This window comes from Phasianus colchicus, chromosome 2 (genome assembly GCF_987193195.1).
Source record: "Phasianus colchicus chromosome 2, bPhaCol1.hap1.1, whole genome shotgun sequence".
Lineage (NCBI taxonomy): Eukaryota > Metazoa > Chordata > Aves > Galliformes > Phasianidae > Phasianus > Phasianus colchicus.
The window spans coordinates 76,014,122-76,035,845 of record NC_143437.1 but is presented as its reverse complement, the minus strand read 5'-3'; the positions used below and the strand labels follow the sequence as shown (position 1 = coordinate 76,035,845).

Genomic DNA, 21,724 nt, shown 5'->3' with positions numbered 1-21,724 from the left:
AGGGAAGGCACTGAAAGGGAACAGACCTATTGCAGCAGTCAGCCCCTGTTGCAATATAAGCTGTGAATATGTAGCTGCCACCTGGGCATTCCCAAGGAAAATGCATCCATGGTCATCTGAAAGGCCATGAGGATAACCTAAGTGAGAATAAATGAAAGAGAGGACTTTGGTTTTGCATTTGGTTGTAAGTTGTAGACATTCAGAAGAGGAGTTATCGTGGCAAAAGAAAACATTCTGTCCTTGAGAGGATCTCAGAGTAGCACAATCTGTTCAATAAGGTTTAGAAAGAAAACAAAGAGCTGAAGGCCAGAGCTGACTCCTTCACACAAAAGTATAAAGTGTTTAAAATACTTCAGTGACAAGCAACAAAGAAACGCCTGTTACTACAATTGCCTGCATTAAGTAAAGAGACAGAAAATCTTGAGAACTTTTTAAAAAGTAGATATTTGATGTGCAGGGAGTGTAAGAACGAAATTCTCTCGGGCCATGGCCAGAGCCCTGAATCAGCAGAATTCTTTTCCTTGAAGAAAGTGAAAACCAGAGGAGGGTGAGTACATGCACCCTTATTATCTTTCCTCGTGGTGGATCAAAGAGGTGGCGTTCTCAGGGTTGCCAGTTTCCTGCAGAGTGCAGGGCTTATTTCTCTGTTAGGCAACTTCTCAAATACACTAGTCTTGTAGTGGACCTCTTATGAGATCTGAATCTTATTTACTAGCTTGCATATGCTATAATTGTTTTAAAGGTATTCAGTAGGAGTGAAGCATTCCTGCCATTTAGAAAAATTATATACATATATGCTTTAATTCGAGGGTGTTCACCCCTCATTCTTCCCACCATTTCATTACCTACTTGCTCTCCCTATGTTATATATTAAAAGCTTCATGGAGTGGTTTGCTTGCATTTACATATGTGGATGGTAATAATTCTGTGATGTTGCTTGGAACTTCTGCATGAACATGTTATATAAAGTCAGTGTGGGCATGACGAATGTATTGCAGATTTTTCATAGATAAACACAGTCAGTGAATGCAAATATGAATGAGTTTGTGTGCAAGCTTTAATATCTAGGCAGAGCTTGTATGTGCGTAACACCTGCAACCACAACTCTCAGTGCAAACAGGGAAACTTGTTTTAAGGCATTTGTGCTGATTTAAAAGTGCTGGACTTTGAAATACTTCAGCTGGCGTGGTGCAGATGTGCTCATCCTCTGGCAGGTATTTAAGTGCATAAACTCTGTTATTAAAGAATACAAACTTTATTAGCAGTTGATATTCCAAAGATGTTGGGAAATCAGGTACCCAAATAGTGAGAATTCCTTGTGAGGTAAGTGATGGCTTTTAAAGACAATATGTAGATCTTACTAGGAAATGGATTAAAAAGTGCTAGTTGATGGTCTTTGGTGGTTTTTGGGAGATGAGCATTGAGCATGGAGAATTTTTTAGAAGCAGAAATGGAAATGTAGAGGAAGGGGTGGATTTGCTTTTGTGGCTGTGTAGCTGTTAGTAGGGTTGGTTTAGAAGCAGGGAGTTTTCTTACAAAAAGACACTGCAGGATTATAGAGTGTAAGGAGGAAATGGGGGCTGTTTGATCATGGGCTCTATACAGATTATATGAAATAATCTTCCCTGGAAGGGAGACCGAGTGTCTATTTCTTGTGAGAGCACTGAAACAAGCATAGCATGTATTAAAAATGTAGAGAAGTATGCTCTGTAAAGCTTTCTGTTGCATTTTATCAAAGCTGTTCATGTTGCAGGAAGAAAAAGATACATGGAAGTTCAGGGTTTTAATCAACAGAATGACAAAACAAACATTTCTCAGCCTTTTCTTTGTTCCTGAATACAACCTATGCTTGTTTTGTTATTTGCTGGAGGTAAAGTTGGCCTGAATTGTCCTGCAGAACATTTCCTCAATACAGAGTTCAGGTTCAACATCTGAAGGTTCTCCGTTCAATGGGAGTCCATGTACTCATTCAAAATAACACCACAGGAAGTAGCTACTGAACCGCTGTAAGAAAAGTTATGTTTTGTAGGGAGAGGAAATGAACTTATCTTCATGTTTGCATCTCTTTAGAGCTTAGCATAAGAGGCTTTTTCAAGGCAAATCAAAAGAAGACTGTCTTCCAAATGTCCAGTAGATTGAAGAAAGTGATTGGGAGCATCTGTATCTCCCCATTTGTCACTTTTTCTTGGTGGTTGCTCCTACAGAATACCTGAAAACCAGTAAGACAAACAAACACCACCAAAAATGAAACAAAACAAAAAACTCCAAAACATAAATAAATGACGTTAGTCTCATTGTATTTTAGAACTATTATTATTATTTTTTTTTTCTGTATAGCATTAGGATGATGTCAGAGTTTGATTATAGGTTAGGTTGTTCCAGTAAGAGCAATTAATTTGGGGGCAAAAGCTGGTGAGGACCCTGTAAGACACTGAACAATGTTTTTGGTTTTCATGCACTGAATCATCAGTGTTTATAGGCCTCCAACATGTAAATCACCCTGGGGTAATCTGGAAGGGAAGGATATGAATAAGCCAATTAAATTGGCAAGGAGCCTAAGGAACACCCTGTTTAGGGATAAAATCACATGCCTGTCCTTGTGCCAATAGTTCTGGAGAAAGAAATGGAACTCCAGCCCTTGTAATTCATTTCTTTGCAGATATATGTGATTTAGAAGACTTTAGTCTTCTCCTTTTGTATGTATGAGCTAAGGTGACTGAGATAAGGTGTTTTGTGCAAGTAAGTCTTATTTTGATGACACAGAAAGATGTCATTCAGGTTGCAGAGGGTGTTGGAACTAGTTGCCTCACATATGGTAATTACTTCTTATTCAGTTTTATGATATGAATATACAAAGGACTGAATTGCCCTTTATCTTTCCAAGTACCTCTTTTTTTTTTTTTTTTCATTTGGAAAGGGAGGCACAATTTTCCACTAGGAAACCTCCACCCAACTCAGCAGTTACCGGCATACTGTAAGGTGCTTTGTATCTAAATAACAAAAACAACTGCTTCTTCCTACCATATGCCGAGCCCATGCCATCAAAGGCATGATGTAACGGCAAAAAAGGTAGAGGTGAAAAACATTTTTCTTTGGAAATTGCAAAGAGGAAAAAACATTTGCATTCTTAGCTTAAATTTTCACATGGCAAATGGGCACTTCCTGTGCTTTTAAGAGGGTTGCTGCATTTGCTGAAGTCTAACTGGATATTTCTGCCATCCCACCCAGATCTTTGAACTCTTAGGCTAATTCTCATCAGGCAAAGAGCTGGCTCTCTAGAAGAGACACACTGCATACGCCTCCGCTGGCGGAAAGGCCCCAGCAAAACTCTTGGTTGACATCAGGCAGTTTGCGTGGGAGTGGATCATTATGAGATCCCCAAGTGTGGGAGAAGTTGTAATTGGCATTTGTACGTTACTAGGCATCAGAGAACTTAGCTGTAAACAAATCCCTAGGAAATGGTTAGGAGTCGCCAGAAGCAGTGCTCACAGAATGACTTGTTTAAGGAACTTTTGGGGCTTAAATCTTTAGATACCATTAAGAGTAGGGGAGGCACCACCTAACACCCCTCTGGATGCCTTGGAAGTAACAGCACCAGGAAATTCTAGATACAACGCACAGACTGGCAGAATACCCAGACAAACATAGCTGTTCAAGATGGTTTGGATTCCTTTCACCCAACCCCAGCCATCTGATAGCTCACCAGTGAGCCAGAGCTGGTCCCCACTCCCCGTGGAGACAAAGAGGCACCTTCCAGGAACAATTTATTTCAGCCTAAAATAGATATAAAATGGCTGTGAAGAGCACTTCTTTTTCTTCTTCTCAAGTTGTGTGCTGAGGATGCCTTGATGATGGTCTGATCTCACTAGACAGCCTGTGCTTGATGAGGTTAATCCCCAACTGAGCCTACAGCTCCTCTGGGACCAGGCCACACATTGCTGGCAGCAGAGCAAGCTCCCATTGCTTGAGGAGGGCTCAGTTTTGCACCGGGGGGTCAGTACATCTCTTGATCTGTACTGGAACCGGAGGCCTGCCTGACCTCTCAGACATGTCTATAACCCTTATTCATTTTCAGGCTCTCAGACAGTGCTCAGAGCAGTGGAAAGAAACAGAAATAGCTGCTTTCACTTCTGTGATGGTGTATGGGCCCTGCACAGAAACAGGAACTGAAGTAAGGTTAAGCAGGGTGTAAAGGAACAGTGTTTGGTAAAAGAAGGGAGAAACACATGACCTAGCCAAGTCTAACTGCAGGGCAGCATACATAAGCTGTTGCTATGTCCTCAAGAAAACAAGGGCCTGGGGAAACAGCCCAAGGCTGAGGTGCATGAAGCACGGGGCCCATGATCCAGCCTAAGTCCCGCTGTCCCCATAGACAGAGCTCTAGGATCACCGTGGCCTTCCTCCTGCCCTTGTGAGACTGAAATATGCAGCAGAGCTGTAGGACATAGTTCATTGTTTATCAAGGGTAAATACAGTTCTGGATGGGAACATGGAGGTGGAAAGTTCTGCACACAGCGCTTGCTTGCATGTTGTGGCTTGCTGCTTGGACAAAACAGGACTCTTTGTCTTTTTGTAACACTGGTGAGTGACTCCTTATCATAACCTTGCAAGATCTTTCAAGTGTGTTCATGAATAGGAAGATGATTAAGATGACACATCAAGGTTTCCTGAATGCTTATTGCTATTCAGCAGCATCCTCATGTGTTTGTTAGTTTTCATTCCAAAACAAGGTGTTTCTAATCTCTGGTGTGATTGGTAAACCACATCCTCTCCCCCTTGGTGGCCCAGCTTACTGTGAAACAGAACAAAAAGAAAGTGAGTTTAAGCGAGGAGCTATCGGAGCTACAGCAGATAATTTGGCAGACACTGAGGTGACCTCTGCAAAGCAGGCTTCCCCTGCTCTGAACAGTTACTGTGACAAAACACAAGGCTAAAAATGAAGTGACCTGACTAAAAAGCTTTGCGCGAGAGAGGCTAAATGGGGATTTAGATGTGATGTTTTGTAGAGGAGATAGAGAAGATAGCTGTGCAGTTGGGGAAGAGTTGAAAGTCTCGCTCTGAACACATCCATAAATCATGCCAGGTAGGGTATTTTCTCTTCCCCCGAGTGCTTTGCAGGCTGGGAGTCTGCTTCAGCTACAGCTGCTTCTCTTCAAGAGCTCATTAGAGCCACAAGACTTGTTTTTTAAGCTGTGTATGAAAGATGTAGTGCTTGTCTCTGTCATGCAGCTGAAGAATTAGGTCTGTAGCCTGACTAAAGTGCCTTTTTTGAGGAGAGGACTCATGTTAATTGCCCTACATCTAAGGAAATCTAATTTCAGAAGCACAAGGACACAGAAGGAAAAAAGGAAGCCTGATTTTTCCAGAGTTGAAGTGATGGCATTGGTGCAGAGATGTATGTCACCAGCAGTGCCTCTGGGCCTTCAGGCCACCACAATTGCTAACAGAGGGTAGGAGGACAACTGAGGCCAATGGCTTCAGGGACAAACGTCCCTGGTGTACAGACAGTGTCTTTTGCAAAGGGCTGAGGGTCTGCAAGAGGCAGCACTATGCAGAAAGTTTTTCCCTGACTTCTGATGACTTCTATGGCTTCTACACCCTGCTTGCAAAGTGAAGTATTCTGGTGGTTTCCTTTTCTTCAAAGTACTTTACACTTTGTGCAAGGCTACATTTGGGGTAAATGCACTATAGGCACACCCAGTTCAGAAGACGTAGAGATAAATTTACAGTGTAGTCTCATTTCCTTCATTTGACAGGGCAGAGAGAGAAATCCCAGGAGCCATATATCCTGAGATTTATTCCAAATTGGCTAGAAAGAGCAAATGAAAAAATCTGTGTTTGTGCTTCTTGATGTGTATGCCCAGACCCCCGTGACACTTATAGCCCTTCCTACTTTCTGCTCTCCTACTCCTACCCATCAGCTCTGTAGCCCCAAGGACTTAGCTACCACTTGCTCATTGCTATCTGGTGCCCTCTGGTGCTGTAAATACCTGCCCAGGCTGATCCCATCACACACCTATACAGGTATGGGGACCAGCATGTACCCCAATGGGGGACTTGTGAACTTGTTTCTGCTTTTTTCCAATTGCAGCTTGGAGAATCCTCTGCTGTGGCACAGTGCAGGTGAGACTGAGTCTGGGAGGAAGGACAAACTAGTTCCTGCATCTCTAGTCTTGTTCCAGTCAGTAATGATAGAAAGTGAGAACGTGACTAGTTCTCACTTATCCTCACTCTGCTTAACATAACCCCATCATCTAAGTATTTCTTTTTTTGCTTTATTCCCTTCTCTCCTCGAGCTTTAGCCCTCTAGTTCTCTTTCCCTCTTCTACTACCTCTTCCTTTTATTACTGTTCCCTCTTTATAGTTGCTTGGTCTCATTGAAGAAACCATCATCCTTTTTTCCTCCAATTCCCCTAGAATCATAGAATCATCAAGGTTGGAAAAGACCTCCAAGATCATCTAGTCCAACCATATATGGATGATGGTCTATGCAGTGGGATGCTCTTTTATAAGGGTGTGTAGTGACAGGCTGGGGGGAAATGGCATTAAACTGAAAGATTTAGACTAGATATCAGGAAGAAATTCTTTACTGGGAGGGTGGTGAGATGCTGGAACAGTTTGCACAGTGAAGTTGTGGATGACCCTTCCTTGGAAGAATTCAAGGCCAAGTCTATAGCAGGGGGGTGGAACTAGATGATCTTACAGGTCTCTTCCAACCCAAACCATTCTATGATTCTATGCTATTCCAACCGCATGCAGTCTCTGATCCTGTTCCAAACACCTTGTCCTATTAGAGGGCCATGGCTCAGAAATGGCTTTATTCATACTCAGACCCATTGTTCAGAAAACAGGATTACAGTATCAATGCTGTCCTTCATCTTTCCTCTAATTAATCAATTCTAATTGATTGATTGATGGTGGCTTTCTGGTATAGCAATCTCCCAGGTCCAAAAAGCAGCCACATGCTCTTCATTCTCATGTATCTGCCTGGAGCATGTGGAACATATTAACCTCACAAAATTAGTTAGAGCCTCTTCTAAATTAGTTTGTATGAACTGTCAGGACTTCTCTAATCTTTAAGAAAGCTGATGACAGAGGCAGATAGCAATGATAGGCTCACAGATCATTGTCTCATTCGTGGTCCAAGCAGACCTCATCTTTTCCAGAAAGGAGTGGATCACTCTGTGACCACAGTAGATTGCCTTCCCAAGTCTGATGCCTATGCTCTCTTCAGATAATGCTCACTCCCTGTGATGGCCAGACCCTGTTCATGATGATGTTGTTGTAATACCACACCAAAAGTCTGCAGGTGCCACATGTGAATGGGGATCATTGTAAAAGGTTGAGGCTGTCTGTTCCCTGTCACCCTTTCAGGGTGTACTCTCTGAGTTGCAGACACTCTTGTGTCCCCAGCTTCTTCATGGAGCCCCAGATCATCAAGCCCTTCTCTTCTGCTTCAGAGCTCATCTCAGATTCCTCAGCCTTCTCTCATCAGCATCTTTTGGAACAGCCCTACTGCTGGGCTTTCACAGTGGCAAGAAGGTAATAGTGCTTCCATGCTTCTGGTGCATCTGGGAGTAGCTACTGTAAGGAAGGACCAGCCTCACCTGCTCACTTACTGCAGGCTGGAATGGTTCTTATTTGCAATCTGGTTACCACCAGGAGTCCTTTAGCATGGACTTCATGGCAAATTTACTGCTCTAGGACCATTAACCTGACAAACTTCAGTTATCTGCCTCACAAAGAAAACAGGAAAAAAACCATAATATATATATATATATTTTACAGATCTCACTCTTCGAAACAACTGAACAGGTTAAAAGAAAGAAAGAAAGAAAGAAAGATATCTTCCTCAAATTCAATGTAAATAAACCACCAAACTCAACAAACAAACTATGCATCATATGCAGGCATGAGGCTTGAGATATGAGCTGGAACTGATAAAAGGTTGGCAAAGCTGTAAGCAAACTTAAAATGGGATCTTATAAAGAGAAGTTGGGTAATCTTCCAAAAAGTGGTGCTACCAGTCCTGTCAATGAATACTTAGATACAGCCCTTGCAGATTGCAGGTCCCTTTGCTGCAGTGCTCACTGGTGAGTCATGTGGATGATCTCTAATTGAAGGATAGAAAATGGCCTGCTGTGGCCTGCAGCCATTACGAGCTGTGCATTTTTTTAAGGGATGTTTGTTGCAATCCTCTCTATTTTCTGTAGGTGGGGTGTGGCTCTCCCATTCCTGGCAAAGTGGCTGGTGCAGCCTTTGGTTGGGAAAATATGGGTGCTGTTGCATGACAAACTAAGTTTCCCTTGGTGTGGGGGGGAAACATTACCTTCTTCCTCTCCAGCACAGCATCAGGCGTGGGACAGTTCCCTAAAGCACGACTGAGCTGCATAGAAATCTGGCAGCTTTATCCAGTTCGTAGTTATATGGATCATGCTCATGGAAACATCTGAATCACATTTCACACTATCCACCTAACTACATAAACACAACCTAATCCTCTTCTTAGGATCTGAATTTTATGTTCTCTCAGACTATTCCTCCTCTGCCTTCTTTCACCAGAGGTCTTGTGACCCTTGCTTCTTGCATAATTATTTGTGCATGATGGAATGTGACTATGTTCAAATTCTCTAGCTGGTACTGAGAAGACTCTCTGTTCACATTTAAATGCAGGCGCACAAGTTTCTCTGGTTGTGACACATTAGGCAGCTCATTCTCCTTGTAGAATGGGAGGAAAACAACAATCAGCCCCACAGACGACAAAGCTTGGGTAGGCTCTAACTCCACAGCTGATCCTACGGTGGGTGTGACACCTCCTATACCTCCCTGTCTTCTTTCTGTCATCCCATTGCTGCATTCTCCAAGATTGGCCAACCCAACGCTTGTTGGAGTCACACAGCAGAAGGCAGGCTAGGGCACAGTGCTGCAAACATGGGGATCATGGAATTATCTAGCTCGAAAAAGACCCACAAGATCGTCAAGTCCAACCATCAACCTGACCTACCAAGTCCCACTTCTTGATCATTTTCCTTAGTGCCATGTCCACACATCTCTTGGATACATAAAGGAATGTGGACTCCACCATCTCCCTAGGCAGCCCACTCCCATGTTTGACCAGTGCGGGTGAAGCATGGGCTTAGTTCTTTGGAGGTTGCAAGCAGGAAGCAGTCTAGTGAGTATTCTCATGGATATTGCATCCAGCCTGGCAGACAGAAAAATAAATGCACCCTCTGTTATTACAAAAAGCCAGAGGCTGCTCTGCTAGTCCAGACTGATGAAGTCTGGTATCCTGCTTCAGGCAGCAATAGGCAGTGGCTGCTAAGGAACACGCAAGAAATGCTGAAGTAAAACGGAGATGAAATCATTCACTGTGTACTTTTCTCATCATCCTACTGACAACTAGGTCACTAGTTAAATGTGTCAACAACTAGTGACCAGCATGATTTGGGAAGAAAGGGGTCTTTACACTGAACCACTTCAGTTGCTGCCCTGCATGGTTCTTGTCACTTGGATGATACAAAAATGAGGAAAGAACGAAACCTCCATCCTATTCCTTTAGAAGCTGATGACAAACCCCTCATTGTTTCTCAATGGCTCTGGATCATACCTGTCATTATCTCACACAGGGTACAATTAATATCGTGACTAACATTTAAAAGTGAGTCAAAATTGATTGTTTTTAATACTTGTTAGCAAGGCTGTAACCTTGTTGTCAGCTGCCTTCTTCAATGACAGTAAGATAACTACTCTGTAAAAACGTTTTTTGTCACTGTACACTACAGTTAAAAATGCAGGTGAGCAATATTTTATATACATGGATATGAAACTGGTTATATTACAAGGAACTGAACAAACAAAGCATTTGTTTTTTTTATTTTTTGTAATGTAAATGAGAAGATATCTCATTCACTCAGAATTCTCAGATTACTCAGAATCAGGGTGCACCTTGCTTGTAAATACAATAGCAAATGGGTTCTTCAAATCCTTGTTCATAACCATTCCAGTGAGAGACAGTTCAGCAGCACAAGAAAAATGTACTATTCCTAGAAATCTCCTGACTCAACTCTTGTCCTGTATCAGTGGGTCAATAGCATAGCTGTTGTAATTGAACACAAAAATGCATCTGTTAGCAAACAAGAAGAAACTGGATGTGATCACCAAGACGGAAACGGACTGAGCCAAGATGGGAGTCCAGTGGTACGGGGAAGATTGTCAGGCTTGCAGAGTGAAAATCTGTTGTTTGTCACTGTGTGGTGATAAGAGAAGTGGGTGTACAACCAGCATGTTTGATAGACAGTTAACAAGGCAGAAATGAGAGATAATGTTGCTTCATTTCTATTTCTTTCGCTAGTAATGCTCTTACTTTTTCCTTTAGACAACTTATACACTGTAGACATTGTGTGTAAACTTCTGTAGACTTACACATATGGTGTGGCATGGTTGAAGAGAGAACAAATTGCCAACAGACAGCCAGCATCCTGGGGAGAGGTTCAAGATTTTGCTGCTTCCATGTGTATCTACCCAATCCCACTTTCTCTGCTGGAGATTTGGAGAAAAAAATAAAAGAAAATCAACCAGAAATCAGGACTGAGTTCTATTTATGAAAGTGATAGTGACATAAAGACAGAAATAGAATACAGAGATGATCTCAAAAGTGGAGATGATCCATGTAGTTCCTGAAACTAGAGATTTCTCACAGGAAATTGCTAGGTTAATAAATTAAAGCTCTGACAAGTGGGTGTAAAAATTTGATCACAAGTCTGTCTTTAGGAACCAAAGAAACTGCTTCTATTTTCAAAAGGGCAGAATATCTGACGATTTCAGCTGCTTTCTTTTTCCTGCTTTCATTTTGTGAATGGGGTAGTGCTCAGCACAGTAAATTTTTGGAAGTCATTCTGCTTGTCTGATTGTTAGAATGCACAGTAAATGGGTAGGATGGCTCAGCTATTTCCGCTGTCTTTTATTACAAGTTCTTTAAAATGATAGCATCTTTTCAGATGCATAAACCGTATGTGTTATAAAATATAAGTAAATGGAAACACAGATTTTCTATTACATGCCATCTTCCTCCCCACTCCAACTAGCAGGTTGGAAGTTCCATCCGATCAGTCCACTCCTTGCACTAACCTGTGTGTGAACATCTCCCTCCTGCCTTCCAGTGGCTTCTCAGCAAGAGAAGAATCTGCCCAAGTTGTGACAGAATCATTCAGGTTGGAAAAGACCTATAAGATCACCAAGTCCAACTGTCAGCCTATCCCCACCATGCCCACTAAACACCTCCCTCACTGCCACTTCTAGATGGTTCTTGAACACCTCCAGGGATGGTGACTCCATCACTTCCCTGGGCAACCTGTGCCACTGCCTTGCCTGAGAAGAAATTGTTCCTGATACCCAACCTGAATGTCCCTAAGAAGATATTATGGCTTTAGCGATTAAACTGCTTGGGACAGTGATGTATCCAACAGAATTGATGCTTGCAGGGGGTGCTTAGTTTTAAGCAAGTTCCAGGGGAGAGGCTCCTCCTGCCAAATTTGAGTGGTTTTCAAAGCTGAAATGTTTGCTGATGACTTTTCTGTGTGAATAGGTCATGTCAGTATGCTATCTTGCTCAAACAATCACAGTTATGTTGGTTTTAATGCTGACGACTGCTGATAGCCTTTTGGATTGAGGAGAGGATGTCATGAATGCAAAAGTGCATCTTCATTAATTATTTATTTTTCTTTTTCCCAGCACATGAATCTAAAATGGGCCTGCTGCCCTCTTACTGTAACTTAATTGCATGGATTGGAATTTAATTCACATTAATTTTTGTGCCCTAGATGTTTGAAGTCCAGAGCTAATCCAAAGAATCATTTTATTTCATTACAGCCTTGTTTTCCCCTCTGGATTTTACTCTCTGTGCCATGAATATTTCCTGATGATCTTTATGTTAGCCATTTAGAGACAGACATCTGAGCTAGTCTCAAGGCAGCAAAATGGTTTCGGGCAGTCAGTGTTTGAAATTTTGGGGAAAAACATAATTTGTAGCACAGAAAATTTAGAAATATTGTGAGAGTATCAGGGACCCAATTACAGGACAGCATTGTCCTGATTTTTCTATTTTATAATGCCGAGAGATCAAGCTGTGTGACAACTCCAAATTACAATGAAGTCTTGACCCCTGGTAGGAGTCATTTCCCAGTTTGCTCAGGATGATCAGCAGTCTGGATCAAACAGTCCAGGACATGTTCTTTCCTTTATCTGTTCTTAGCAGGGCTGTGGGCTTCAGGGAGTTTCTCTCACACTCTGAAAGAATCAACTCTGTGTCACTAAGTTCAAAAGAGGGAATTAGCTTCCAGACAGATGTGCTATAAGTGGGGCAGTGCTCCTTGGTTACCTTGGCACTCACTAAACCAGCTGAGCGAATGTCCAGGATGTCCTGTGTGCATCACTTCCTATACATCGCCTTGTCTCTTATCCACAGCTGCTGTGGACTTTCCTTTCAGCATAGAGCTGCTTTGTCTGAATAAGTAGCAACAGAATCTAAAGAAGCAATAGATTTTGAAACCGAGACAACTGGATCAATCATTCTTTGATCTCTGGCAAAGCCCGGAGGCTTTGATTATTTTCCAGTGGAAGGAGCTGAGATAAATGAGTTTTGGGGAGTAGGAAACTTGAAGAGTTCAGGCTGGAGGTGCATTAAAGCAAAGGGTTTGGGGGTGTGCCCTTCATATCAGCATAGGCATCGCTGAGCCACGCGGTCCCTCACAGCCAGGCTTGCACATATTTTCTAGGAACTGGAAGAAATGTTTCTTTCCATAGACCTCTGCCACCTCCTTGGAAACAGATCAAACCCATTTTATTAAAAACCACCATTTGACTCCTCGTGTTTTTATACTGATTAAGAACACTGACTTGGCTTACTGAACAAGGGATCTGATTGTGGCTCAACTGCTTCATGCTGAAAAGCTTTGATCGGACTGAGTGGGAGTTTATGTTTAAGGTACTGTATAAAATGAATGTTGGTGATAAGCTTATAAACTGAATTTGAACCTTGCACAATCTCCAGAGAGAAGGAATAAACAACTCAATTTATATTCTCCACAGATACACACCAAGATGTCCCTCTGACCTTCAGTTATTTTCCTTGGGGGAGGGGGGGAGGTCAGATGGTTTCTTAAACTGTTTGAAATGATTTGTCCAGATTAGCTGTCTGTGCTGAAGATGGAGAGCTTTCAGGGTGGCTCCCAGGAGCCCTGGAGCCAACTATAATGAATGGGTTTGGTGTTTCACTCTGAGGATAAAAAAGCTGAATGAGTTACAGAGCTGCCAAATAACCCCAGTTCATTCACACAAACCTGAGGATAATGTGCTTCTCTTGATCCCAACATGATATTGTTAGAATAGCTTATTTCAAGGGCATCTGTGTCAGACATCTTCTCTCCCTCATTACTTATCAGCCTCTGAAGTATACACAGCAATGAATTGCAATTAGAGGACCCTGATGTCTGACATGAAACCTGGAGGAGCATGTAGGGCTCATCTCCTGTTGATACTGAAGCTGGTGACCAAGCTTGCTGGGGATTAGTTGGAAGCAAGGTTAGATGGTCATCCTATGAAAACCTCCACTCCAGTACATCTAGTGTAAGTGCAGAAGCTGATTTGACAAGTTTGGTCAAATAATTATTTATCATAGTGGTCCATGAAGTGCAGATCCCAACACAGCCATCACAGAAAGGCTGGGGCTGCCACAAACTCTGGGCATGAAGGATCCCCTCACAGAGGCAGGCAGTGAGCGTTTCTTTGCCTGGGAGATATTTTCTTTGGAAGGTGAGGTTGTGATCTCTCTTAACAGATGTCTAAATATTTTATCAGAGAAGTCATCCAGCTGATGTGTGAGTCTTACAGCTGTAGGAAAAGAGAGTTTTGATTGTGTTTGCTTGAAGAAAAGGGCTAGAAGTGAGAAAGCCAAGGTTTGGCTGTGGGCAAGTCACTCCTATCTTTACACTGCTCCAGCAGCCTCCTCATGACTGCTCTGAAAGTTGGCTGCAGAGACACAGCACTCCAAACTTTCACAGACATTCTCCCTTCCCTGGAGGCATTCAAGGTCAGCTTTGGTGGGCAGCCTGGTCTGAGGTGGCAGCCTTGCCCACAGCAGAGGGTTGGAGCTCAATTATTTTTAAGGTCCCTTCCAACCTTAGCCATTCTATGATCCTCCACCTCAAAACAAACATTTTTCATTTATCATAATAAAGGAAACATTCTTTAAACCTGATTTACAGTTTATTTCCAATTTGACTGCATGCAAAGTGAATGCAATAATATATATCTAAATCAGAGATAAACTGCAAAGTCCCATTTGTGAACTGGAGCCCCATTCTTTGAAGTAAAGTTCTTTTGCTTCTAGCCCAGCTCCACTGCCTTTGTATACAAATAGTTATGGGAAAACATATCATAAATATTATATTCCTCAAGCCTACTGAGAGTGTTATTGACTTCTTCAGATGCTCCTGTTCAGGAGTCACAGGCTCACTAAAGACTCAGCTTCCACCTGAATAATTTTACTCTCAACATACTCTCTTCATCATGCATTATTCTATTCTACTCTGCCCTGAAATAACAAAGTTTAATTGGCAATCTGGCTCTGATTTACTAGTATCTCCTTGTGCATGGAAGGAGAACTCAAATTCGATGCACTCATTCTCAATCAATGTCAGCTTGGTATTAACTCAATGTTATTACATTATTGATTTTATTCATCCCAGGAGCTACATCAATTTATCATGGAATTTACACTTCTTTAACAACCAGCACAAATCAGGAACATTTGTTACGCTTCCAATGTAGACTGGAAGGTTTTTGGAATCTGATCCTTATTTTCCTTTACATTTGTTTAGATTTCCAGTTAATCTGAATTCCTATCTTGCCCCTTTGAACTTTCAACCAACTGTAAATACTTTTGATAAATTTCCTGGCTAAAAAGTGTATTGCAACATAGTTCTGAAAAAATGCAAAATACCCATTGCCTTCTGATGTATTGATAAAACTGGTTTGGCATTTTACATTACACAATGACCACATGTAAGCAATAAAAGCTGTTTATAATCTCAATTATCCCTTCAGTTCTAATATACATAGTACAACCATTTGTAGCTTTAACTCATGTTTTGAAGGTGTTTAGCAAATGAAAAGCATAGCAAAAATTATGTCATTTTCCATTGCATTTTGCAGCCTGACTTATCTGTAACAGAGGAAGATATTCTGGGAAAGTTCATTGTCTGTTTCTTCATTTGTTAGGATTTCCTCTGGCTGAGCTCTATGATGGATGGAGAGATACTGAAGGGATGATGTCCGAAGAGTGGGAAGTGAAAGCCTGAGGGGGTTTTTGAAGTGGAAGCTGAAGCTGAGTTTTGAAAAAAAAAAAAAAAATTGTTAATGTCTAGATAGCAGAAATGATGATTTAGCATTTGTGAGAAAGGATGTGGGACGTCAGAGCAGTCCCAGAACTGGCTGGCATTAATAGATGTGCATTTTAGAGGGCTAAAGCACCATTAGTATCCTTCCACATACACACATAGAAACCCACCACTGGTTGAAGAGTGAGGCACAATTGTAAACTCTCTATTCTATGTAGTAATTTTATCACTACTGCTGTTTATCAATGGTTGCTTTTGTCTGTTACCTGTGTGCAGTAAGAATAAAATTTGCAGGATATACCATTCCTTAGCAGTAAGGGAACAGAGAACAGTCAGAAACACAAAGATGGACTTTACTGAAAATAAAAGGATTGATACAGCCAAATTTAACTTTAAATGCATGAATAAGCTAGGAAAGGGAGGATTGCAAAATCTGTTTCCATGGCAGTGCCACCCTTCAGTGTTACCTAACACAATCAGGATTACATCATCAGAACAAACTTTCATCAGTTCATCACAGTTTGGCTGTATGACACTATGAGCTCAGGGTGGAAATGAAGCTTTTATATCAATTTGCCACCTCCAGAGTGTTGCAAACAGTGTAGGAAACCCCATCTAGTCATAGCCTGCCATGGGTTGCTGTGGGAGAGACCATCACACCACCCAAAACACTAAATGAAAAATTCAGAATCTTGAGTGTTTGTAGGGGCTTTCTTTCGAAAGACAAAAATGGAGAAGCCAGAGTGGATACCAGGGAACCTGAGTGCCTGTGAAATTTGAAAAAAAATAGACTGGAGGCAGAAAAAAAGAAGATAGAATCCCAAAATGGCTGAGGTTAGAAGGGACCTCTGGCTCCACCTGACCCTATCCCTGCCCAAGCAGGGATACCCACAGCAGGATGCCTAAGGTATGCTGCATTCAGGCAGCATATGAAAACTTCAAGGAGATTCCACAGTCCCTGGGCAGTTTGTGCCAATGCTCAGCCATCCTCACAGAAAAAAAAAGCTCTCTAGGACTCATTTGCCTGAGCAGACAGATTTTTCTGTATTTTTTTTCTTTTGTTACACAGCCAGCTTGTATCTGTGCCAGCAGTCCTATACATGAGAGCCATAGTGGTACTTGTGATGTCAAAGTGCTGTAGAGAGACATTAGGTAACTTCTTAGACTGTATGGTGCAGGAGAAACCCTTCTCCAGGTCAGACCTGGGCCCACTGATTTGCCAGGGAGGCCACACATCAGAGCAGTGGGAGAGGTGAAGCATCCCTGCTACTTTTTCCCTATGCCTTGAATGGTGGTGAGTCAAGTGGGGCCTTATCTAGCGCCAGGCATGCTCATGCCAAGTTAACCAAGCAGTGTTTCTAAGCTCATGTGAACAGCCAGGGCAGATTTATCCCAGCTTTGCGCCGTGTGGCATTTAACTTGGCACAGGGCACTCTAAGGCTGGCTTTGGCACATCACTGAGCTGTGGCTCGGAGCTGTGGCAAAGGCTAGGCCAGGCTGCCTGGAGGGTTGCTGCAGCTGCCTGGTCTTGGGGTGGAGGTTTTGCTGTGCTCACCTGCATTCCTGGTGCTGTGTGCTGTAACCAAAAGCTCCTGACGCTGGGGCCAAGCCCTGGGCCTCTGCAGCAGTACTGGATCTTCAGCAGCTGCCTCATGCAGCCTTGACTAATAAAATATCTTCACTTTCCTTTCACTGTCTGTGCACAGATGAATGCGTTTTTGGGAGTCCATATTGGCAAAAGTGACCAAAGTTAGATATCCACAAATAAGGAACAAATTTCTTACCCTACCCTGTAACCATGGTGACTTGTTTTCTTTTAAATTCCTTCCCCTTAGGTTCAACGCTATCTTTAGATGTCATCCTGTTTTGACAAATGTGCATGTAGTTCCTGATACTATCAGGGAACCATGGCATGACAAGGACTGGCTTAAGCAGCAGCTGTATAACTGTATCAGAGATGAATGACGCAGCTTGAGCCCATTCTGGAAATGTTCCCATTTTCTGTGATCTTTGCTCTGACACTTCATCCAGCAGTGGCTTGGGGTGCCTCTCTGCAGGTTTTTGTCTTTCCTCCTCCCCAGATCTTGTGCAAGCACCTCCTTGCCACAGAGATTCACATATGCTCTGGACTTAGTGAGGCCTTATAGCATCCTTCCAGTACCTAAAGGAGGCCTACGGGAAAGGTGCAGAGGGTCTCTATCAGGAAGCGTAGTGACAAGAAGGGGTGATGGCTTCAAACTAAAAGAATGGAGATTTAGATTAGATATTCAGAAGAAATTATCTACTTTGAGGGTGGTGAAGCACAGCAACAGACTGCCCAGAGAAGCTGTGGTGTCCCATCCCTGGAGGCACTCAAGGCCAAGTTGGATGGAGCCCTGGGCAGCCTGAGCTGGTAGGTGGTGTCCCTGCTCATGACACAGGGGCTGGAGTATGGTCCTATCAGTGATTTCCCAGGCACACAGCATAGGTCAGTTGCATTCAGGACACTGGTGAAATGGGCTTCCCAGCAGAAGTCATGGAGACAGAGGGCAAGTGAAATGTCCCCTGAGATCTCATGGCTGGTGCATAGTTTGTGTATCTTCTTTCAAAAACAATTTATGCCTCCATTATGTGCTAGTATTATGCACAACCAGCAAAAACGGAATGTGAAATTTAAAGTTTTATTGCCTCTACTTTTATTCAAAGGAAGCTTTAAATTTGCAGTACTTAAGTGATGCAAATTTTTTTTTGTTTCCTGCAATATTTTGCATTAAACCTCTGATGCTCAGGATATAACAGCCTGTCTCTCTGCAGGTGTGTGTTTACCCCGAGTAACTCTACCCTACTGCCTTTGCATGTTCAGAAGTCTCAGTTTTCCTGATGTTTTTCCCTCGGAGATATGGGTGTGAGCAGGGTGAACTTCCTATTCTCTGTTGCTCAGATCTGGTCAGGGTGTTGTGTGCACAGCTGTTACCCATGCAAATACAGGGAATGCCACCTGTTGTTTTGACAGCAGAGTTGGTGCATGGGGCAGAGAGACTGTGAGCTGCTCCTATGGCATCTCCAGCTATTTTAGCACCCTGTGCTTAAGGGTGCTTGGGAGGCAAAGACCATTCAAGTCTATACAGTCAGAGACATCACATCAAAATGTTATTGGAAATCTGGCCTAAAGTGTAGACCATACTGTCTGACATCATCTTCAGCTAAATCATAAGATGACATTTCCTTCTTATAATGGACTGTACAAGCCTCAGTTTCAAGAGGCCAAAAAAATTATCCCATCATTACATAGCTGATTTAAGGCCAGTGTGCTTTCAGAGTTGCAGAGGTGATCTTTAGCATCACACATGAATTTTATTTCTTTAATTAACAGCATCATTCTGCACATTGGCAAGAAACTGTAATGGCACTTCAACCTTCCACTGACCAATCAGCAGAAAGTTACAGTGGTAATGCTGTCAAGAGACAGACTCTAAATACTACAAAATAGAAACTTTTAAATAGTTAAATTCTATATACTCAAAATACACTGTATTTGTAGTATTACATTAGAATAAACAGTTGGGACAAAAATCTGTGCTATAACTGGATCAAACACATCATTCCAAATGTTTTTTTTTGAATCCAGATATCTTTGAGACCTGAACATTGTGCAGGTTGTTATAAGCAGGAGGTGCAAAATACAATAAGGTTAGGTCAATAGTGTTTACTTACAAGAGCATACCTGTTTTTTCCTAAGACACAGCCAGGCATCAGGATGTGCCAGGCTTCCTTTGTAGGTCTCAAGAGCCGAATACTCTGGGTATGCTCTTGAGCACCTGGCATTGAGACAGTGGTGGCACTGCAGCCAAGGCCTCCAAAAGTGGTGCCTGTGGCACAGCTATCAGCTACAGTCTACTCAGAAATAAGCTGACAAAAGGCCTCTGAAGCTGGAATTGCTGTGTGCATATCCAGATTTGCCTGGGTTAGCAAGCAGGAGTTTTTTCTCACCCAGAGCCAGCAGAACTACAAGGCAGTTATGTTTTCTGATCCAAGTCCAATAGGTCGGCTCCTGCATGTTGCCTCACTGCTCCTTCCCCTCACCCAGGCCTACCTCAGCATGATGCTTGGGATGCAGCACCTCGTGTCTTCCCTTTCACCAAGCCAGCTGAAGAAACTCCCTGCCACTCCTGCCGCTGGCTGCTCATGCTCCCTGCTGAGCATTGGGTCACTGCCCCCGGGGCAACAATCACCAGCCCAGGGCATGGGTAGGGAGTCTCATCCTCCAAGAAAATATGTAGCAACTCCACCCTTGACCAATCTGATCTGCCCAGAATTCAGAACAGCTCTGTGTTTGCTTTTGTTTTGGGTTTAAGTAAGTGCTCAGCTATCTCTCAGAGCTATCTTACATGAACGGGTGTGGTGAAACTGCAAATTTAACCCAACCTGGGATTGGGTTAAATTCATCTTCAAATGAATGGCCCATCTCCATAAAACTACTTTATCTTATTAATTTAGATTTGTTTACAAGTTGATCTTTTAAAGACTGTCGCCACACTTCTTCTGACTTAATGAGATTGAGTCTATGTTTGCTGGCAATCAAGACAAATCAAGTAAGATCTCCCAAAAGCAGAAAAGGCCTTTGCAGAAGTCTGCACTGTTTTGAGAGCACGTCTTTCACAGGCTGGGCATCGGTTTCAGAGGGATTTGGTTTTGCACTAGATCACGCTTTTAGGAAATAAGAAGAAATTGCAGCATGTTCTGGGTGTTCTCCAAACTTTCATCATCCCATCATCATTTCCCATCTTGAGGTTCTGCAAACCCCAGCTGCCTACAAGGCAAGCCACCTCCTTCCCAGATCAGCAACAACACTCGGGTCGAATAATAGAATCATAGCATCATTCGGGTTGGAAGGAACTCTTAAAGGTTGGACCCTTAAAGTCCAACTCCTCTGCCATGAACAGGGACACCTACAGCTAGATCAGGTTGCTCAGAGCCCTGTCCAGCCTGACCTTGGATGTCTCCAAGGATGGAGCATCCACCACCTCTCTGGGTACTGAACATAGAGAGTTGCCCCCAGAATCCACCACAGCCACTGGAAAAATGCCCCTGGCTTTCACAGGGCTAGGGTTTCATCCTAACAAGTTGAAAAGCTACAGGCCAAACATACCCACGGGATCCAAAACATACATCTCCAGCAATCTGTGCTGATTTTAATGTATTTGCGTATAATCTTCTTGATGAGAGTTTTCCCACTGAACTCCTGCTCTGACACGACAAGGAATGTTTAAGGCAGCAACATGGAAAACATAGAAGAGAGAGATGAACACCTAAACAAAGATTAGAAAAGGCAAAACTCTTTAGCTTTTTCTCCACTCTGCTTCCCCTCCTTCTGGCCCTATCACCAATGACTTTTGCCTTCAGAGTTACTCCGTAGTAGCCCCAAAGGAAATGCTGGTGGTAAGATTGTGGTGGTAACCTGGTCTTCGCACTTGTGCTTGTTTGTTTGTTTTGCAATGTAAATCAGGTCTGCACGGGACTTGCATGCTATCTCCAGCTAAGGGCCCCAGAACTACTTTTTCTCTGCGACAGGGTGGACCTCCATATCTCCAGAAAGGGAGATCTCATTTGAGAGAGCTTCTTTCTGCCAGACACTAACAGAGCACAGAATGGTGTATTGTCTGTTGAGGACAGAATGCAGGAGGATAATTACAGTACTGTCATTTTTGACAGCACAGGGTAAGATGTCTCTGTAAGTATGGTTTTAGTTGTCAAGAAGATATTTCTGTGCCTCAGTCTTGTCTATATTTACCACTCTGTGAGAAGGAGAAGTGCTATTACCCACTTTTCATGCATGGTCTGACTGAGATGATAGAGCATGTGAAAAGTGAGAAACCGAGCCCTAGGTTAATATCATAAACAAGAGTCTAACCACCCCCCTTCAGCACTGAACTAACTCATCCTTGGGAAGAGGGAAAGAGACATGTCCTTTCTCAAATGTGGCCACTCCCATTGATCCTATGGCAGTGATACACATTTCTTTCCATCTCTACTCTTTCTAAGCATCTACTGAGTATACCTCCAAGAAACAAGGATCCTGGATGTGTTAAGTCAGTTTGTGGCAGGCAGTTGTGTTGTGGGTCCTGTGCCTGGGATTCAGGTCCTCCACAAGGTGCACTGGCAAAGGCCCTCCCTGCAAAGCGTCTCTCTTCTTGCAGCATTGACAAGCCCTGGCAGTGATTTTCAGATGTGGGCCAAGTCCAGTCTGGAAGAACCAACTTGAGGTAGAAAGGGATTTCAAGGAGCAGCTGCACACATTGGTACTGATTAATGCCTTTTTTTTTCCAGATACACCCCAGTCCAAGAGGAAC

At 42.9% G+C, this 21,724-nt stretch overlaps 1 long non-coding RNA gene across 1 annotated transcript in view; it reads left to right on the top strand.

Moving 5' to 3' along the window:
- The first annotated feature begins 317 nt into the window (after positions 1-317).
- LOC149919118 (uncharacterized) overlaps positions 318-21,724 on the top strand; it is a 36,933-nt gene continuing 15,526 nt past the window's right edge. The window contains exon 1 of the long non-coding RNA XR_016464443.1: positions 318-547. This is a non-coding gene — a long non-coding RNA (uncharacterized LOC149919118). The remainder of the gene's footprint in view (positions 548-21,724) is intronic.